This window comes from Paralichthys olivaceus, chromosome 5, assembly GCF_024713975.1.
Source record: "Paralichthys olivaceus isolate ysfri-2021 chromosome 5, ASM2471397v2, whole genome shotgun sequence".
NCBI classification, from domain to species: domain Eukaryota; kingdom Metazoa; phylum Chordata; class Actinopteri; order Pleuronectiformes; family Paralichthyidae; genus Paralichthys; species Paralichthys olivaceus.
The window spans coordinates 19,712,254-19,730,546 of NC_091097.1; the positions used below are offsets into that span (position 1 = coordinate 19,712,254).

The 18,293-nt window shown below is 45.3% G+C and overlaps 1 long non-coding RNA gene across 1 annotated transcript; it reads right to left on the minus strand.

Moving 5' to 3' along the window:
- Nucleotides 1-65: 65 nt before the first annotated feature.
- LOC138407814 (uncharacterized) lies at nucleotides 66-18,003 on the minus strand. Its single transcript, XR_011241134.1, has 3 exons — nucleotides 14,456-18,003; nucleotides 4,316-4,420; nucleotides 66-972 (listed from the first exon to the last, which is right to left on the minus strand). It is a non-coding gene; the product is annotated as an uncharacterized lncRNA (long non-coding RNA).
- Nucleotides 18,004-18,293: the final 290 nt, after the last annotated feature.

Genomic DNA, 18,293 nt, shown 5'->3' on the forward strand with positions numbered 1-18,293 from the left:
ATATGGCCTCCAATTTTTTTTTTATTCCTGGTAATTTTATAGGACCCCCCCCCCCCCCCCCCCCCCCTCTCTCTCCCGTGACAAAAAGAACCCACGAAGCATTAGGTTCAGTTTAAGGTGTTTTTCTTCTCGAGGCCCCCTTTTACGCGCACGTTTTACCAATAAATAAATCCACTATCTCACAAGAAGCACCATTGTTAGCGGCTCGTATTTGTTTTGTATCGCAGATGAATGAGTGGGAGGCCGAGCAGCAGCCACCAGGGGCTCGGTGTAATAACATCATCTGGCAGGAACTAAACAGGCCCCGGGGATCTCGCCGGATCATTGTGGATAAATGAACCTACATCCGCGCAGGTCAGACACCGGCGCTGGATGAAGCCGCAACTGGCTCCTTCAGTTAGAACTGTTTTCTTATCTCAGTGAAAACCTGAAGCCGCTCGCGTGATTCACAGGCTGATAATACGAAGAGTGTTTCTCATCGGGAGAGTTTGAAACTGCTTCAAAGAGCTGAGGTTGTTTTCACATCATGCTCCCTCCTCCTCCTCCTCCTCCTCCTCCTCCACCTCCTCCTCCCTCATCTTGATTCCCTTACAGTCTTGGCAGCGCACTGGACAATAATATAACGTGTAATTTAAGGTATCGTGAATCATAACTGCAAGAAACAAAAGTCAGACAAACGCAGAGGAGCCAGACGCACATGTGAGACACTCAGGGACGTAAAACACTGACATCACGTTTACGAGCTGATAAACTGAGCCTGTCACGTGCACGCGGATACAACCTGTTCACTGTGTGTGTGTGTGTGTGTGTGTGTGTGTGTGTGTGTGTGTGTGTGTGTGTGTGTGTGTGTGTGTGTGAGTCTTTTATGAGCAGTGACGGAAGCAGAAGATCTGAGGACCTGTCAATCACGGGAGAGTGGTAATCTGACCGTTTGGCGACATCTGGTGGTTGTCGGTGAGCGGTGCCGGGGCCCTGAATGAAGTGCAGATCACAACAAATAAAAAAAACACACATTAAATAAAGAAAACAACACAACAGGGAGCAATAAAACACAACAGCATATTAACAAGTGAATAAAGAGCACAATAAAGAACATGACGGCAAATAACAAAACACATTTTGTCAAACTCATCAACTCTCTGAAGGAGGATTTTATTGTGGAGCCGTTGTTTTAGAAGCTTATTGGTCAATAATCAGCCTGTAAACATTAAACTGAGGATTTCATTGTTTAAAAATCGAAAGTATTGTGTAATTATTCAAACTCCTCGATCAGGTTATAATCTGAATATTAGTGACGATGTAAACATAATCAAAAAGAATATAGATTTGATTCTAATGATCTTTTTGTTTATAAACTATCGATCGTAAACAAAACAATAAATAAGCAAACTAACATTGACCTGGTTAGATTTGTGTGAAAACTATTTATTTGGAATAAAGATGAATTCAACAGCAAATAAAAGAGAGAATTATAATTTTATCTGGTAAAACATGAAGTTAGCTCAACCTGTCAGAATGAAACAGCTCCTGAATGTGACAACACTCACCAACACATCTAACTGGATCAGTTGGTAAAAATTATTAACAGAGTATAAAAAGCTGATGTCAGACACAAACGTAGACCGGACTACGAGCTGTTCTTTCACTGAGCAGATATTTCCGAGCAGGTTGTTCTGTGCTTCTCCTGAAAGAACAAAACAAACGTCTGCTGAGAGAAAATTGTTGGGACGCACACACGAGAGGAAAGTTCGAATCAGAAGGAGTGAGGCCCTCGTCGGTTAAGATTTAAGTAATTCAGAGTTTAAACTATAACATGAACTATTCACACTGAACATTTTGCCTTTTTAATGTTTTTGAAAAATCAAATGAATATGTTGAACAATGAGCTGATCATTATTTTTTAATGTGAGAGTAAAAAACAATTAACACCAGGAAAATAATCTATCAGTTGATGTAACAGGAAACGATTTAAAACTTATAATTAGTAAAGTTTTCTGAACTTAGCTCGACTAAATATCTCAGGGACGTGGATAGCTCCTTCACTCGTCCAGCAGGTGGCGCTCCCACATTAAATATACCGTCCTGCTTTCCAAAGAAACTTTCAGTGACTTTTATTTCTTGCTTTTGAAACACTAGATTTCACGCAGACACATTTATCCGCCCTCGGTACTTCAAGGTCTCCAGTCCTGGAGACGTTGCTCCTCTCAGACATCATCCTGCTGTCAGACCATAGAGTGTTTGACATGTGAGACACAGAAACACAGAACACAGCGCTGAGCTCACTGAGGATTTTCCTGTGTGCTGAAAACTTTCTGCCCTGAGCCAAACGCCTTTGGAACGCACGGCACAGATTTCCAGCGTTACTTTATATTAGGACTGACAGCGGCGGTTTGTCTACAGTGTCGTGTTCACCCCTGGAGCTGCTGTCGGATGAGGCCCGAGGATGGAAGGAATGCACTTGAAGTGTTTTAGAGCCCAGTCAGGGGTCAGGGTGCTGGCTGCGGCAACCGGTGAGCTAATGAGCCAGAGAGAGTGACGAGAGGTCACGGAGGAGGCCTCGGTTTTCTCAGGTGACGGAGGTGGATGGAGGTGGATTCAATGACACGAGTTGTTGTTGGCGTAATAACAACTGGTCCTGTTAAAAGTTGTTTCCCTTCACTGTCACCCAGTGTCGGATAAATGAGGGTTTCTCTGTGATCTTGTGTATCTTGAACTCAAAATAGCAGAAAGGTTCAAATCCTGGTTTTGGAGAAAGAGGCCGAGAGGGACCAGTGTTTATGTGTGTGTGTAATTTAGATAAATGCATCTATAAAACCAGTCCTGCATGATTTATCCAGCAGCTTACATCCTGTGTTAGTGCGTAAATACATTTATAAGAACATTACAGAGGAATCTAAAATGAATTAATCTCAAAAGGAGGTTCATGCCTCGGTTGAGTTCACTGAAATCTAAAAGGTTTAAATGTGAGAGTAGATGGTTGACGTGCTGGCGACTGGTCCAGCGATTCTCCACCTGCTGCCTCCGATGGGATCGTGTATTAAAAAACGTGTGTGGTGCTGATGACATCATGTTCAGACGAGGATCTGAGAAAAGGAAAAGATCTGAGAGTCGTGGGCGATGCTGCTCCTGAAGCCGGCAGAGCTGCAGCCACACACTTTCTTTCATGAGGCTTCTGCCGAGTTTGGATGTAAGAAATGTCAGAGGTCTGAGGGAAGAGACCACCTGGTTTCAGTCAAAACTTCACTTCAAGATGGTTTTTCTTCAGCTGGAAATCCAAACGTCTCCACTCACGGAGCAGAATCTTCTCACAGCTGCAGAATCTTCCAAGTTTAAACTCTGAGTCTCACACACACACACACACAGAATCTTTCTCAAGGTGCCGGAACATTTGTCAGAACTGTTGCCGTGGCACAAAGAGGCCGCAGTAAATTATCCCCCGACGTCTGAAGCAAGTGGTTGGGTCACATGCTCCGACTCCGCCGCTCTCTCATGAGTGGAGAGGGGCCACACAGCAACTGGTCCCAGGACGCCCCCCCCCAGGGGTCACGACCTCTGGGGGCTGCAGTGTGTTTTTAGAGGTCAGGCTGCTACAGCGAGGGCCCGGTGTCCCTTCATCATCCAGCAGCAGCAGCACCCGACCGACACACACACACACACAAATGTGCACGAGGGGATTCTTTTTATTTTGTTTATATTATTTTATTGCCTCCGTCTTGTTTTCAGTTGAGTTGTTTCAGCAGGATGACGCAGAAACGACTTGACGGAAACTTGTTCAGGGACAAACCCGTTAAACGTCGGTGCAGATCTGAATCCAGGGGTCGGATCCACATATTTATGAGTTTGAAATAGAATTACAGATCTGTTACACATTACGTCTATTTTATTTCTGTTTCTAACTGCGAAGCTCTTGTTGTTTTTCTTGTTCATGGTCTGGTTCTAATATTCTGGTTATTTGGGATTTGTGTTAATGTTGTTTGAAGAATCTCAGACATATTATCATGATCTTCATGTATGGTCACACGTGTACTTTCTTTTATATTTTTAATTTATTTAGAAATTTAAAACAATTATTCAAAGATTTGACATTGTACTAATGTCTTTATATCTGCATGTGCAGTTTGCATGTTAACACACACACACACACACACACACACTCAGGCCTGCAGGACACTCGAGCTCACACCGGTCGTGCTCGGCCACCTGATCCCTGACGCCCTCAGCTGTGATTCTAAACACATTCCAGGGGTGATTCCCACCGGACAAGTTCAACGCTGACAGATACATTCCTGCACTGACACGGCATCCACTCACCCACCTGGTGCCTTTAAGCTGCCACATGCTCCGGGGGCCTCCACCGTCCCCGCTCTCCGCCGCCACCGCTTGACCTCTCTGACCTCGTCCGTCAGCAGAGGCACAGCCGCTGAAACACAGTCGCACAGCGGAATTGATTTAGACACATAATAGATTGGCTTCATTTGTGGTGGACGTTGTGCCCTCACCGCTGGTTTTTCCATTGCTAATATCTGGAGAATGTATTTTTGTTGGAACGATGGCTGTTTTCTCTGGAAGCGCGTGGAGCCGTGCAGGATGACAGACGGGTTCCAGTTTTTCATTCCTGCTCTGCGGCACAAACCCACATGTACAGCGCTGCACCAAACTCACCCTCTGCGGCAGGATGTGCAGACCATTTGGACAGAGTGAGACGTAAATCGTGCTCACTGCTCCAGGACCAGGTGTTCACTTCTCACAGAAGGGAAACGGCTCCTCAGTTACTTGTAAATGTCAGGGTCACAAAGTAATTCTGTACTTAAAGTCGTCAAAACTCAATTAACGTCACTACACACTTCAGATCACACAGACACACAGAGGGGACGTCTACACACGTCTACTCTGGAGTCTTAGACGAGCTAAAAGTTTGGAAATGCAGCTGGTTCCGTATTGAAAACTCCAAAGCTGTGTTTGAGTCTGGACGAGCAGAAACTGAGCTGTTAGGAAACGGTGACACTCACAACTGCTGCTGACGAAGTTGTGAGTGTCACCGGCATCATCCTCGGCCTCATGTGTAGAATACAACCTGCATGACTAATTACAAGCGGTTCTGACTCAGCTGCTCTTGCTAACGACTGTTGGGCAGCCAATTTCCGTATGTGCATGAACACAACATGTTCACGATGTGTCGTTGGTTGAGTTCCTCTGACTGGAAGTCACAGGTGGATCCACCCGTCATTCTGATGTCATGATCTCAAAAAGTGACAAAGGGCGGGCAGGTTCTGACAAGTTCTGACATGTTGGTTTGAGGAGGAACGGTTCATCGGAGAAAATGATTAATGATCAGAATATTGACGACTGCGTTAGTGCTGACGTGGGAAAAGTGCCGAACTTGGCGATGGTGAGGACCAAAGAAATGACGAAGCACACTTCCCAAAGGGCTCCAGTGTCCGAGCTTATCGTTGCTCATCCGCTCGACCGACTGGCCAAAGAAAACAGGAACAAAAGAGACGACTTCCTGTCCGATCTGCCTCCTGGCATCAGAGCTGATGATTAAATGATTCAATCTTTATCGCGATGACTTGACAGTTTCACAGTCGAGCACCAGGAGGGAAAGCGAGGGTGAAATATAACGAGCTGTGTGAGGCGTCGGTCTAAAAAGGAGAAGTGATGTTTCTTCTTATAACTCAATAAGGTAAATGTTCACAACTTTAAAACAAACGCAGACTCAGATTAAACCTGTGAACCAATGAAGGTGTATCGGAAAGGTTTATTTATAAATGTGTATTTAACGCACTTTAAAAAATCCTGTCTGCCACATAAGTCTGTGCGTCATTAGTTCCAGAGAAAGTGTCTTTTGAAAAATGCAGAATTTATAAAACAAAGACAAACAGCTCATCAGACTCATTTTCAGGAACAGATGAAAAGCACATTTTGTAGTATTTGGCAGTACTATCTTGAATAATATTAGTATTTCAGATTTTATGACCACAAACCTGCAACACTTTCAACATTCTCACCACTCGCAGTTGTACTTTGTCCTAAAATAAGATCACGAGCTGCGTGTTGAGTCAACACTCCTCTGACAGCTGTGTGATTAAAAGCCTCATGATATTTATCACACAGCTGCTGCACTAAAACACACAGTGTGTACACAACCGATATCACATCCGCACATGTGTGTTTTGTGAGTTATTTATGACGAGAGAGACACAATAATCTGAACAATTATTCAAAATAGTCAGAAATATTTCATGTATCTGAGTAAACGTTGATCAAAACAGATAATATAAATCCTGCGTCTGTGACGTTGGAGACTAAAACCATCAAAATGCTGAAATCCATCTTTTGATTCTTCTTTCTTTGTTCTGTTGTGTTGCAGGTGCTCTGCAGACCTTCATGTGTCTGCTTTGCCCTTCTAATCCCTTTACAGAGAGGATTGAGTGTCGCCCCCTGTGTTCCTCCCTTCACCCGGTACCACGTACGGAACACGTGTTCTCAGAACAATGAAGACATTGAGCGGAGCCATCATCCCCCTGCACCCCTGCTACCCGTAAATCTTCCCCGAGGTTCAGAGGAGAAAATTCCTGAGGATGCACTGGACCTCACTCTCGTCTGACCTGACCGTGTTGGACGCACACACACACACACACACACACAATCATTTGTCATCCTCAGGCGTATAAACTATTCTGTTTGTTTGTCAGATCACAGGATTTCTAATAAAATCCTTAGGTTTCCTAAAATGTCTCAAAACTTGTCATCACCTAAATCATCCGAATATCAGGACTCCAATAAGATTTTGACGAGTTGACAAGTCTCCTCTCATCAAACACAATATTTATTTCTAGAAGTAATAAATTAAAACTGTTACTGAGTAAATACAGAGTCTCACACACCAGGTTTGTTCTATTCAGAAATGTCCAGCATCAATAAAACCTCAACCTGACCACAATCCACATCTGACGTCCAACCTTCACCAGAAATGAAAATTGTGTTTTATTGTAACTATGATTTTTTTCACGATGATATCTTTGGAAATTTGATCCAAGAAAAAAACCAGATGTTTGACCAGATGTTTGACGATAAAGACGTCAGACGGGAGCTGAGACAAATGATGATGTCCACAGTGTGTGAAGCTGTCCACTTCGCTCAAATGGTCACGGAGGAAAAAGGGATTTCACAGAGCAAGTGGTGAAAGTCACAAATCAACCCAGACTACACACACACACACACACACACACACACACACACACACACACACACACACACACACACACACACACACACACACACACACACACACACACACACACACACACACACACACCTCTCTTGGCAACAAAGCTTCAATCACACGATGCAGAAATCCTCCACGAGCTGAACTGAATTCTTTCTTTTGTGCGTCCGAGCTTTGTGAAAAACCAGCGGCTCTTTGTTTCTGTCTTTTTAAGCAGAGTCATGTGAAAGGGAAGTTAAACGGGCTTCAAGTTCAAATAAACCAAATCTGCTTGAAGTCTATAAATCACCTGCAGTTTGTCGCTGCACAATATTTTCTCGTTTATAAATCCCGGTCGTCTCTTTTTCAAGGTCGACACTGTCGAGATAAATCATCCGAACAAAAGAAAATGAGTTGGAGTCTGAGTTAGCCTCAGTGTTCCCAACTCTTCCCGTTTTACAGGGAACAAACTGTAAGTGAATGAGCTGCACATGTTGTGTGTCATTGTGTGAGTCTGCACAGTACATGCTTCTTTTTGTCCATATGCGATGAGGCGGCTGTGATTAGAGGGTGGCACTGCACTGTTCCCTTCAGGCCACTTCGCCCTGTTATTTTCCCCTCATCAAGCCCGTGCTCTCAACAGGGAGGGTGGGTCCATGACCTCCCTCCCACGCACAACCACGGGAGAGGGAGGCGCCCGCTTCACACAACTCTCTCAAGTGACCACAGGAGGGTTCACAGGACCCCCCACCCCCCCCCCCCCCAGGCCTCCGCAGCCCCCAGCAGAACTCCAGAGAGCTCGTAAAGCTTATCACAGATCTGAACCCTCCACTCTCTGCTCCGCACAGTGAACACACTGCAGCTCAGTCTGGACTCATGCAGGTCGACGTGACACATGAGGCAGTCACGTCAAACTTTGAAGGATTTGTGAGTCGGATCTGCACCATAGCTCCGCTGCACCAAGACGTGCACGTCCCCAAAAAGGTTGCTATGCGTCGAGGTAAACAAACGTCCGGCCTCCTCACCTGAACGCTCCAGAGATGTTGTTTTCTACATGTTCTGCATGAAAGGCAAACTGGACTGACTTCATGTCTGAACTAACGTCGTGATACGTCTTGAGATCTTTCTTTGGCGACCTCGCTTCCGCTTGTTCCCACTTTTTTGTCTCTTCCTGCTTCCCACCCACAGAAACGCTGAAAGGAAGGCCCCACCACAGAGCCGCATTTAGCCCGGGTCGCTCTGTAAAGACTCAGGGAACCGTCTCACAGAGGGAGATAAAATAAAAAAAGAGGCCTTTGTGATGCACTCAGTTTAAGGTTTGGGTTCGTTAAGCTTTGAAAGGAGACAGAAGAATAAACTGCACAGTGGAGGGACTCAAGCTTCAACAGCAGCACAATGACGAGGCGTGAGTCTGGAGCTCTGCTGACTGCACTTGGCGGTCTGATGCCTCCTGCAGAACAAACGCTCCCCGACTACCAACGCTCTTTTGAATGGAACTAGAACTAGAACCACCGAGTCAGGACGGAACAAAACAGTCGACAGAGCTGACGAGGACATTATGAAGATTTAAACAGATACAGAACTTTATCATACCAAGAATCTAAGAGATGATATTAAAACACAAAACATATTCATCGCTTCTGTTCATCAATGTTCTCAAAGTGTAGCAGACACAGTGTTGATAAAGTTGCTTCCCAGTTCTGTACAAACAACATGTAGAAGAAATAAAACTCTCTTGTAGCATCATTGGAATAATAACAACCTTTTCCATCACTTCATCTTAAAACTACATATTTTAATAAAGGAGAAGGTTTTTCCACTTCAATCTAAATGTGTTCTAGGAAAGTATGACCCACTTTTTTATTTCTGTAAAGTGATAAAAACCGAGTCAGCTCCGGTTCCATCCAACATGGATTCAAACGTGGACCCCACAGGCCGACCGCACATTCCTGCCCCAGCAGTTCCCAGACTCCCTCTGCAGCAGAACTGTTAAACATCATAGAAAAGTCAAGTATGCGATCCAGAAAACTCCAACACTTGAAAAAATGATCTTCCCACTCGTCCGTCTGGGGGAGACAGCAAACGAGCTAATGAGGAAATGAGGATGACACATGAGAATGTTTATTCTTTCAAAGAGGCGTCCTGCTTGAAGCCTGACGTCTGGTAGATACAGTATCTGAGGCCGGCTCTGATGCAGACAAAGAAAAAAAACCAAAGACCATAAAAATGAAACGCACATAAGAGCAAAAACAATCAGGCTCCCACCTTCAAATCCAAACCACAGGGTGAAATGGCACACTCTGCGTCTGCTGCCTCTGAGACATGTGGCTGAAAGTTTGTATGTGACTGAGACAAAAACAGTAATCTGGGTCAAACCTCATCCCCCCGTGTCGCTCGGGCCTCCACGGTGTCTGCAAACAACTTTCAGACGTGCACTGAACTCCGCGGATGCTCCGTGTTTTCTCCGGAGGGGGTGCTCGTGTGAACAGGAATCACAGACTTTCTCCACCTGGAACTCAGAGAATGATATCAGCAGAAATCCAGGAGAATCCTGCAGCCAGCGGCTCATGACGCACCCCCGACGAGGTTGAACTTGAGGTATTTATGGGCAGTTTTTTTTTTTTTAAAGGAGGAAACATGAGGCCTGTTAACGTCAAGAGCAGAGACGACGGGAAACCAAACACAGTTACATCACTTCAACAGAGAAGAACTTCAGAGAGCCAGTGAGCACATTTCATGTTTTGACGCCATTCAGACCCGTGTTCTGTTTCTCGTCCCACATGTTGCCTCATTGTTCCTTCTTATAAAGACGTCCCCCCCCCCCCCACCGTAACCTCGGAGTGTTTAACTCAGTATTAATCAAGCTCAGCTTATTTAAAAAGAACATGAGGAGGAGGGGGGGGGTGCTCCTCCTGCCGTGTTATACAAGCCGTGATTAACTGTGACATAAGACAGAAGACGTGATAGCGGGGGGGGGGCAGAGGCTCTGTTCACGAGGAGAAACACGACTTGTTTGTAGTTGGATGACTTTATCTTATCAGGAATCTCCTGCTCTGTTCCAGTGTCTCCTTCAAGAGATGCAGAGAGCAGGTTTACAGTCTACAGTCCCACAGGTCTGCGCGCTCATTCCTCTTTGCTCTAATGGGATCTTAACACGGCGATTCCCCAATCTGAGGGGCCTCAGGGGCCCCGAGGAGAGATCGATGAGGTGCGCAGTTTGAAAGAGCAACGAGTGAAAGTGTTTGTTGTCGTTTCTTTGAACCGAGATATTTTGTCAAAACTTTTTAAAACTGCAGAGGTCAAGGCCTCAAAGAGGAAACGACTTAAATAAACTTCAGTGTGAAAGGTGTCGTTAATAATAAGTAACACATAGTAATGGTTATAGAACGATGACAGCATTAGTGTCTGAGCCTCCGTTTCACTCTGTCACTCTGGGTAACGAATATCCTGGGAACATGATGCACAAAGGAAACACGTCTACAGTGAAACCGAAACCGAAAGAGGTGAACGCTTGGTTTTCCCTGGTAGATATTCGTAACACCCTCCAGGTAATGGAAACTATTGAGCGTCTGAGGTTCGATCATACAAACACACACATCTGTGGCCGAAACATCAGCCTGAAGAAAGTAGATCAGTGAAATAGCTTCTGACGTCACTGAGCTGAGACCCACAGGCACCGCAGGCACAGGGTGTGTGGATCAAGCACTGAATGATGAAGCAAAAGTAATAATATATTTCCTTTAGCAGGAGGTTTTACATAACGAGACTTAGTTATATCTTTAAATCTAAATTAGTTAATCAGAATATTCTTGGTCAGACAATAATCAGGTCAATATCAGAATATCAATGTCCATGAAAACATTTTTTTTGGACCAGGCTACGAGAGACCAATCGGAGCCGTGATGAGGGATTCCTCGGGGCTCGAACTCCGGAGGTGAACAAGGACACGTTTCATAATTTTCTTGATAAAGCCGAGCGGCCAGAGCGACGGTCCAGGGGACAAAGGAAAGTCAGCCAGGGCCAGTGAAAGTACAGTCTGTACAAGAGGAGAGTTGCGGCCTCTTGTTCCGTCTCCATGGTGCTGCGGTGTTTTCACCGGACTTGGCCCCGCGCCTACACAAACACCCCCGACTGTGACTCCCCATGACCCACTCAACCCTTCCACTAACCCCCAGATGTCACACAGGGCCGCAGCTGCATCCCAGAATCCGAGAGGAAAGAGAGGGCGAAGGCCGAGGAGGGCACATCTTCCACGTTTAGATAAATGAGAGGATCTTCAGAATTATTATTTTGCCTTTGACTGCAGTGTTTCTGCCTTATCGCCCTTTTTTTTCCCTCAATCTCCTGGAGTTTGTATCTGCAGCTGGGAGGTCGGCTTCCCTCTGGGACAATGTGAGGATATGAGTGTTTGATGAAAGCTTCTGATAAGGAGCTCTATGTGCGTTGTGTGTGCGGGGGGGGGGGATGTGTGTTGGGCACAAGGGCAGCCAATCTTTCTTTTACTCTCAAGACCGCTGCCACCGTCTTTAAGGCCTTGGAATCTCATTCACACTGTGCGTGTGGAGGACATCTTTCTTCTGTTCAGTCAGAATCAGTGAATCATCTATTATCCATGTATCCAGACTAGTTTTAATTATTTTATTGCTTGAGCGTCACAAGATGAGATAAAATAAAATACAATCCTTTATCGGTCCCACTACGACGGGATAGTAAGAATAGAAACACAAATAAAATTAATAAATGAGTAAAAATAGAATATAATAATAATATAATAAACAATTTAAATATAGACAGTAACAGGATCGCACATAAGATATTGAATGCGTAGATGTTCATGTCACCAGTCATGAATGTGCACACATTTTTCAAGGACGAGTCCCGTGAGTCAAAGCTGAACCAGGAAGTCGTTGTGTACAATGAGAAGGTGAGTTTACAGTTTGTCTATGTTTCCTCTGTTGCTCCACAGGATGGATTAGGTCTCTGTTATGTTTTGGGCTTTCAGCGATTACAGGGATGAACACTGTTTTACCAGAAACACACTGATGATGCGGCTTGAAACACGTCACAGTCCCAGCAGGATCCTGCGTGACCCTCCGAGGAGTCACGGCTAAAAAAAAAAAAAAAAAAATCCCCAGATCTGTAGTTTTCCTTTAAACTGCTGCTGATCAGTTCAGTTAACCAGAGCCTGGTGGATCCTGGTCTGCCACACTGACCTTCAGGGTCAGAGGTAACAACGAGAGACAGAAATAGCTCAGGCTGCACAGCTGAACGTGAGAGAATAAACCGTATCCTGTTTTTGTTGAGCTTGTTTTCTTTGTGCCTCTCTCTCACATTGCGAACGACGCCCCTCCCTCACCGTGGTGACGAGGATCCCGCTCGTCCAACGGGACTCAGAGTGGACCGGACTGCGTCATACAAATGAGCAGATGTCTTTCCCAGTCACAGCACAGTCTGTTGTTTGGACACAAAGTGAAAATAAAGCCGTACACTGGCAGTTAGAGGGAGTTTTTCCCCTGTGAGGACGGCTCTTTCTCCTGGTTGACCTCAGCCCACAGAGGTTTGCAAACTCACTGCATGTGTGGTTTTCTACACCCAAACGCCATGAATCCAAAGTCGGGCGCATCGCTGCCACGACTGTTATTCAATCTGCAGGGACGACCCGCTTCCCGTGCAATCGCAGGAAGGGAAGAGGACTCATCCGTGGTCAGCGAGGCCATGTGTTTCCTGAACCCACTTTCAATAATTAGCCAAACAAGTATCCTCCTGCAGGCATTTATCTGCTCCCCGAGCCCACATCAAGGCCTCGGACTGTCCTCCGAACAATGGGCTCAGGAATCCCTCTCTCCGCTCTACAAGTCATTTAGATAGCTGTATCTCTCTGTCTAGACACACAAGACACGTCGCTGGTATCACTCGTTGAAACAATGCAGTGTTAATTGCTATTAGAGTGACTCTGGGCAACACAACAAACGCCGAGCAGAGACGGGGGAACTCTAACACTGTCTAAGAGAATTTGCAGATTGAACCTCTGATTACTGGTGTTTGCACGCAGATCAGATCCCACGCATGTTTGTCGGAGGTAGAGCATTTACAACAAACACAATTCTTGAGGCCAGGTTCTGTCATAAGGGGATTTTTTTTTTGGGGGGGTGATACTTGTATCAGCATCAGAATCTGGCGGTTCAAGAGACACCCACGACATTCCAGACCTTCACAGTCAGAGCGAAACTAGTAAGTAATGACTTCCTGGGAAAAATGCATCGCAAGAACTGTTACCACTTCCCTTCATTTCCCGTCTCATCTTTCATGTTGGACTCTGGAGAATCCCAGAGGACAATGTGCAAAGTCTCAGGCCGATCAGCGGTTTTTTTTCTGTCACGATCGGTCGAACACTTTGGCGCGAGGAGAAGAGAGGGAGGCAGGAAAAGGAGTGGAGAGGTTTCAAAGTGGGCCCTCTGTGAGGAGTGGTTACTTTCCAGTCGTGTTGTGCAGGGTGGGTAATTCTAATGTCCTGTGCTTTACTATAATCTTTTGCAAAGTGAGAACCCTCATGTGGTTAACCACCCATTACGTCCACTGCTGCTGCTCTTGACACAAACCAGCTGATAGAACAGGGAAGGAAAAGTGTGGAATTTAGGCAAAAGTTCACATTTTCCTCATTTGGATTTGTTTTTTTTATAACATTTAGTAAAATGTAAAAATGTTGTGCTGCAGTGGAACGATGTGCAAAGATACGGTGAAGTTTGAAGTTCTTTGCATTCACCCACTAATCCCACAAACGTCTGCATGTGTGTGGAACGGATATCCCAAGAAACCGTTTTCATCTTATCGACCTTCGCTCTTGGAATGCGACTTCATTGCAGATGAACCGGGCAGGATGAACGCAGAGTTTTCTAACTTCACTCTGAGCTCAGCACGCAAACGATGAGAGGAAGGTATGATTCTGAAGAACTGCGGAGCATCAACACAGGTTCAGAATGTGCACCGCACTAGTTGGCATTACAAGAGGAAATTCCCTGCAGCGAAAAACAAAAACTTCAACCGCCCAGCAGGCCTCCACTGGAATTCTATATTTACTGTCATGCCTCCTACACAATAAATGTTACGCCTATCAACGAGAAAATGTAGATTTCCATCAGTCACTCACATGCTATATATAGTCGTGGAGAGCAGCCACATTTCCTTTGTGATGCAACGTGTTGTCCACATGCGAAAACAGTGAAGTCATGGGAAACAAAACACACCCACCTCAGACAGCAGCGGAGCGATGGCAGAGCGGTCCCTCTGGAGACGTCTCGGGCGGCCTCCGCTGGAAAATGGAAACAGACGAGACAAGGTGTTTACTGATTCTTTAATTTCTATTACATGTGCATCGAAGCATCATCAAGGAATTAAAGAAAAGTGTCCTCTGATTAGAGACGTGATCGATTAGTGACTCTGCATCGACTTTGACTGTTCACATCTCAGGTTCTTTCACATGAGCACAGTCATTATTTCCAGCTGAGATCTCTGGAGCAGCAGGACTGAAGTGGTTCTGATGGAATAACAGCGTAATATGATATCTGTGTTTATCACATGAAGCACACACACACACACACATACAACCAAGATAAAAGGAGGAACTGTCAACTGGTGAATCTGTATTTGAGCATCACAGACACACGAAAAGACTGTTTTTACTTTTTATCATCGTTCGATCTGTTTTGTTTCTAGAGAAACCGGAGGAGCCGCATGGTGAAATGTAACCCTGACACTTTTCCACTGGTCAAAAAAACCCACTAACATCCACAAACATCTGGATTCTGTCTGCGATGGGAACGGATTCGATCATCGACGTGACAAGAGCGTCTCATTGGCGACTTCGATCACGATGCAAAAGAAAGAAAAGCAAACTGGAAGAGAGTGAAAACAAGAGCAGTGATGCAGTCCCTGTTCCCGAAGACAAAACAGCTGAACTGGGAACATTCAGTCCATTTACCGCTGAACTGCAGGAAACTGGTTTTCATGCGAAAAAGCTCTGAACATGATGGACAGAGAGGAAGTACACAAAAAAACAGGAAACCTTGACGTGATTGAGTGTTTAGTGACCCGAACACATCAAGATTCACAGGTCAGGACGGATTTGATATCATCTCATCTGACGTGAGACATAAAACCATCCGGAGGGAAAAGTGGTTGTTTTGCACTTTTTGAAAAGTTCTCACAGCTCAAAGTTCCACGAGTTCTTCTTCTCTGAACTCGCTCTCACGGATTACGTAGGGAAACTTCCAAACTCTCAAACACCAGTAACTCAAAAATGAAAGCTGCATTTTATTAGACCATGTCTTTGTCTGCTGTTCCCCCGAGCGATGCAGGAAAAAGATGTTCACACATTTTCAGAAGCACGAGTGAGGAGTGAGAAGTGAGAAGTCAAGTGCAGGACGAAGTGTGAGGTTTTATCAAACACCTGCTCCACCCAGAAACTCCGGGCTCAGCATTTAGCAGAAAGCATCACGTCATGCACACACAACACAGACTGTCGTAACGTGTGTACGACAAAATGAGGAGAAATCAACACAAACAGAACAGACGCTGCACTAGTTTTAAAGTTCTATGAAGAATGAGTTGAGTTTTGTCGACCTGCTCCGTTGACATGATGACTAATGTCTTTTTTTTTTTCCTGTTCTGCTCTGTGTGAACCATTCAGGGACCGGAATCTTAATTTAGTGCTACGAGGGAAGTGAGGTCGTTGTATCTGACCCGGAGTCTGACACAGATCTCCTTCTCAGCGGAACCGAAACATTATTGCAGCAGAAGAGGCGTCATCTTCGGGCCTGTTCTGCTCCGCACCGGTGAGCGTGGCCTGGCCAGACGCAGCTGCACAGTGCAAATATTTCACCCGTCATCAAAATACTGTCCTCGTCTTTATGACTGGCACAAAGACGAGCTGGAAAAAAAACAAAACAAATCCTCTCTTTGTCTCTTGTCAGTGGCCCGGTTCGCTTTGCTCTCAGCCTTTTCATTTCACAGGTGTGGCTCCGTCAGACAGTCCAATATTTGTCACTGGGCTGTTTGTGACTCAGCTACAATTAGTCCGTCTGGGGCATGTGTGTGTGTGTGTGTGTGCAATTAGTTGTTGTTCAGAACATGGGAAAGAAATGGAATATGTAATCATATGTGGTGTTCCTGCTGAAGGTGTGAAAGCGCTCTAATTTTTCTGTGAGAAAGTGATTCAATATGTGGAAACCAGCCAACTTTCTTTTTTCTTCTTTCTGTTAAACCTGTGGTGCATCGACATTCTCAGCATTTCCTGCCATTTCCAACAAACCACAAGGCGACCACCCTCACACTCTTTGCCACAGCTTCCTCAGGAAATACTTACAGACTGAAATCTGAAAAACTGCCCAACATGCGACACAGGTCTGAGACCAGAAGGTTCCCGGCTTCCTCATGGCATCACATCACATTACCTCGTTTTGATTTCCTGGAGAAATTACTCCGACTTCACCCATGGTTATAATAAAAAAGCCATAAAGTTTACAGTTAATGGCTAAAGGGAACAAACAAGTCTTTAACCAGAATATAAACTCAGTGAAGTTTATTAGGGTTACTTGATTAATTAGTGTACTTGATGTAGGATTACAGCAACTCTGAACTACGTACACATGTAACCTGAGTTTAACTTTCAGGTTTATATTTAGATCAGAACTTGTGCTGTGAACAGACGGAAGATATTTAAAGATTTATAAATGAATTCAGCTCCTGCCTCACCTACACTCACTCAGTGATTTATGGATTTAACGACTCCTTCAACAAGCCGCAGCGTACAACATTAATTACCAAGCTGCTGACCGCATTCACCGAGTGACATCTTGTCTTGCGAAGTTAATGGATCAGATACCTATATAGCTGGAGGGAGAAGAGGAGATCAGGGGAACAGATACGGGAGAATCCTGACTTGCTCAGATAGAGAGGGAGAGTTTTCTCCAGGAGACGCAACATGTGCCGTGCAGACGCCCTCGGAAGAGTTAAATCCTAACAACACACACATGGCGGCCGGGCCTCTGACTGACTGAGATAGCTGGAGGCAGGATCATCTCGTTAAAACCGCTGGTATCCAAACAAGAGCTAAAAACCCACTCATGCCCAATCATCTCCCTCACGAGCTCTCCAATAAAACCTGAAACAAAACCTTCCCATCCCACCTCAGAACCGCACTCGACTTGCAACGCTGCAATGGTCCGTTTGTAGTGATTAGGCCTCAGATCCGGCTCTGAACCTGGTGCGGGAACAATGGATAAACATGTGACTCAGAGCGAGGACAGTGGGGAAGCGATCGGGGGGATAATTGGTTTGAATTGATACAAGACGAGGACGGTGGAGCTGTTTCCAACGGAGATCAGACCAAAGACGGTTTGGATCTCAAAGGCTAATCATGGTCATAGTAACAGCAACCATGTGTTTAAATAAATTACCTTCTGCGGTGATGACACAGCTCTCCTTTCACTTTATACATCTCATCATAATAAACAGAGAAGCGGCAGGAGACTGTCGGTTTCCAAGCAATATCAAAAAACACACACGATCGCTCGGAGCCGCGAGTCTTTCCTTGTGAAAGTGTCCAGATGAGACGGATTTGTGTCTCGTCTCTGGGAACAGAGAGTGGCTGGCATCCTTGAGAGAGGGTTCTCAGCCCGGAGGGTCAGACGTGAGGCCGGAGAGAATAAACACATTGTTTCCTGGTCCAGGTTTTTTTACAGTGGAATACTTCACATAACTCCACAGCTCACTGTAACACAGCTGGGACTCAGACCAGCGGGGGGGGGGGGGGGGGGGGGGGGGCGACCACATGGGGCCAGAGGAACCCGTCATTGATACCGGCCGGAGTCACAGAGACAACCATCAATCACAGCAGCAAGGAACCCACAACTGTCTCTTTCTTATCAGAAGACACATTCACATGGACACAGATGATTCAATTTGAAGACTTTTGAGACAAATGTCTGATTTAGACACGTTAACAGTATTTCCTGATTGATGTATTGTGTATTATTATGATTCGGCGGAACACAAATAGAATTGAATTGAATTGAATTAGACCTTGTGT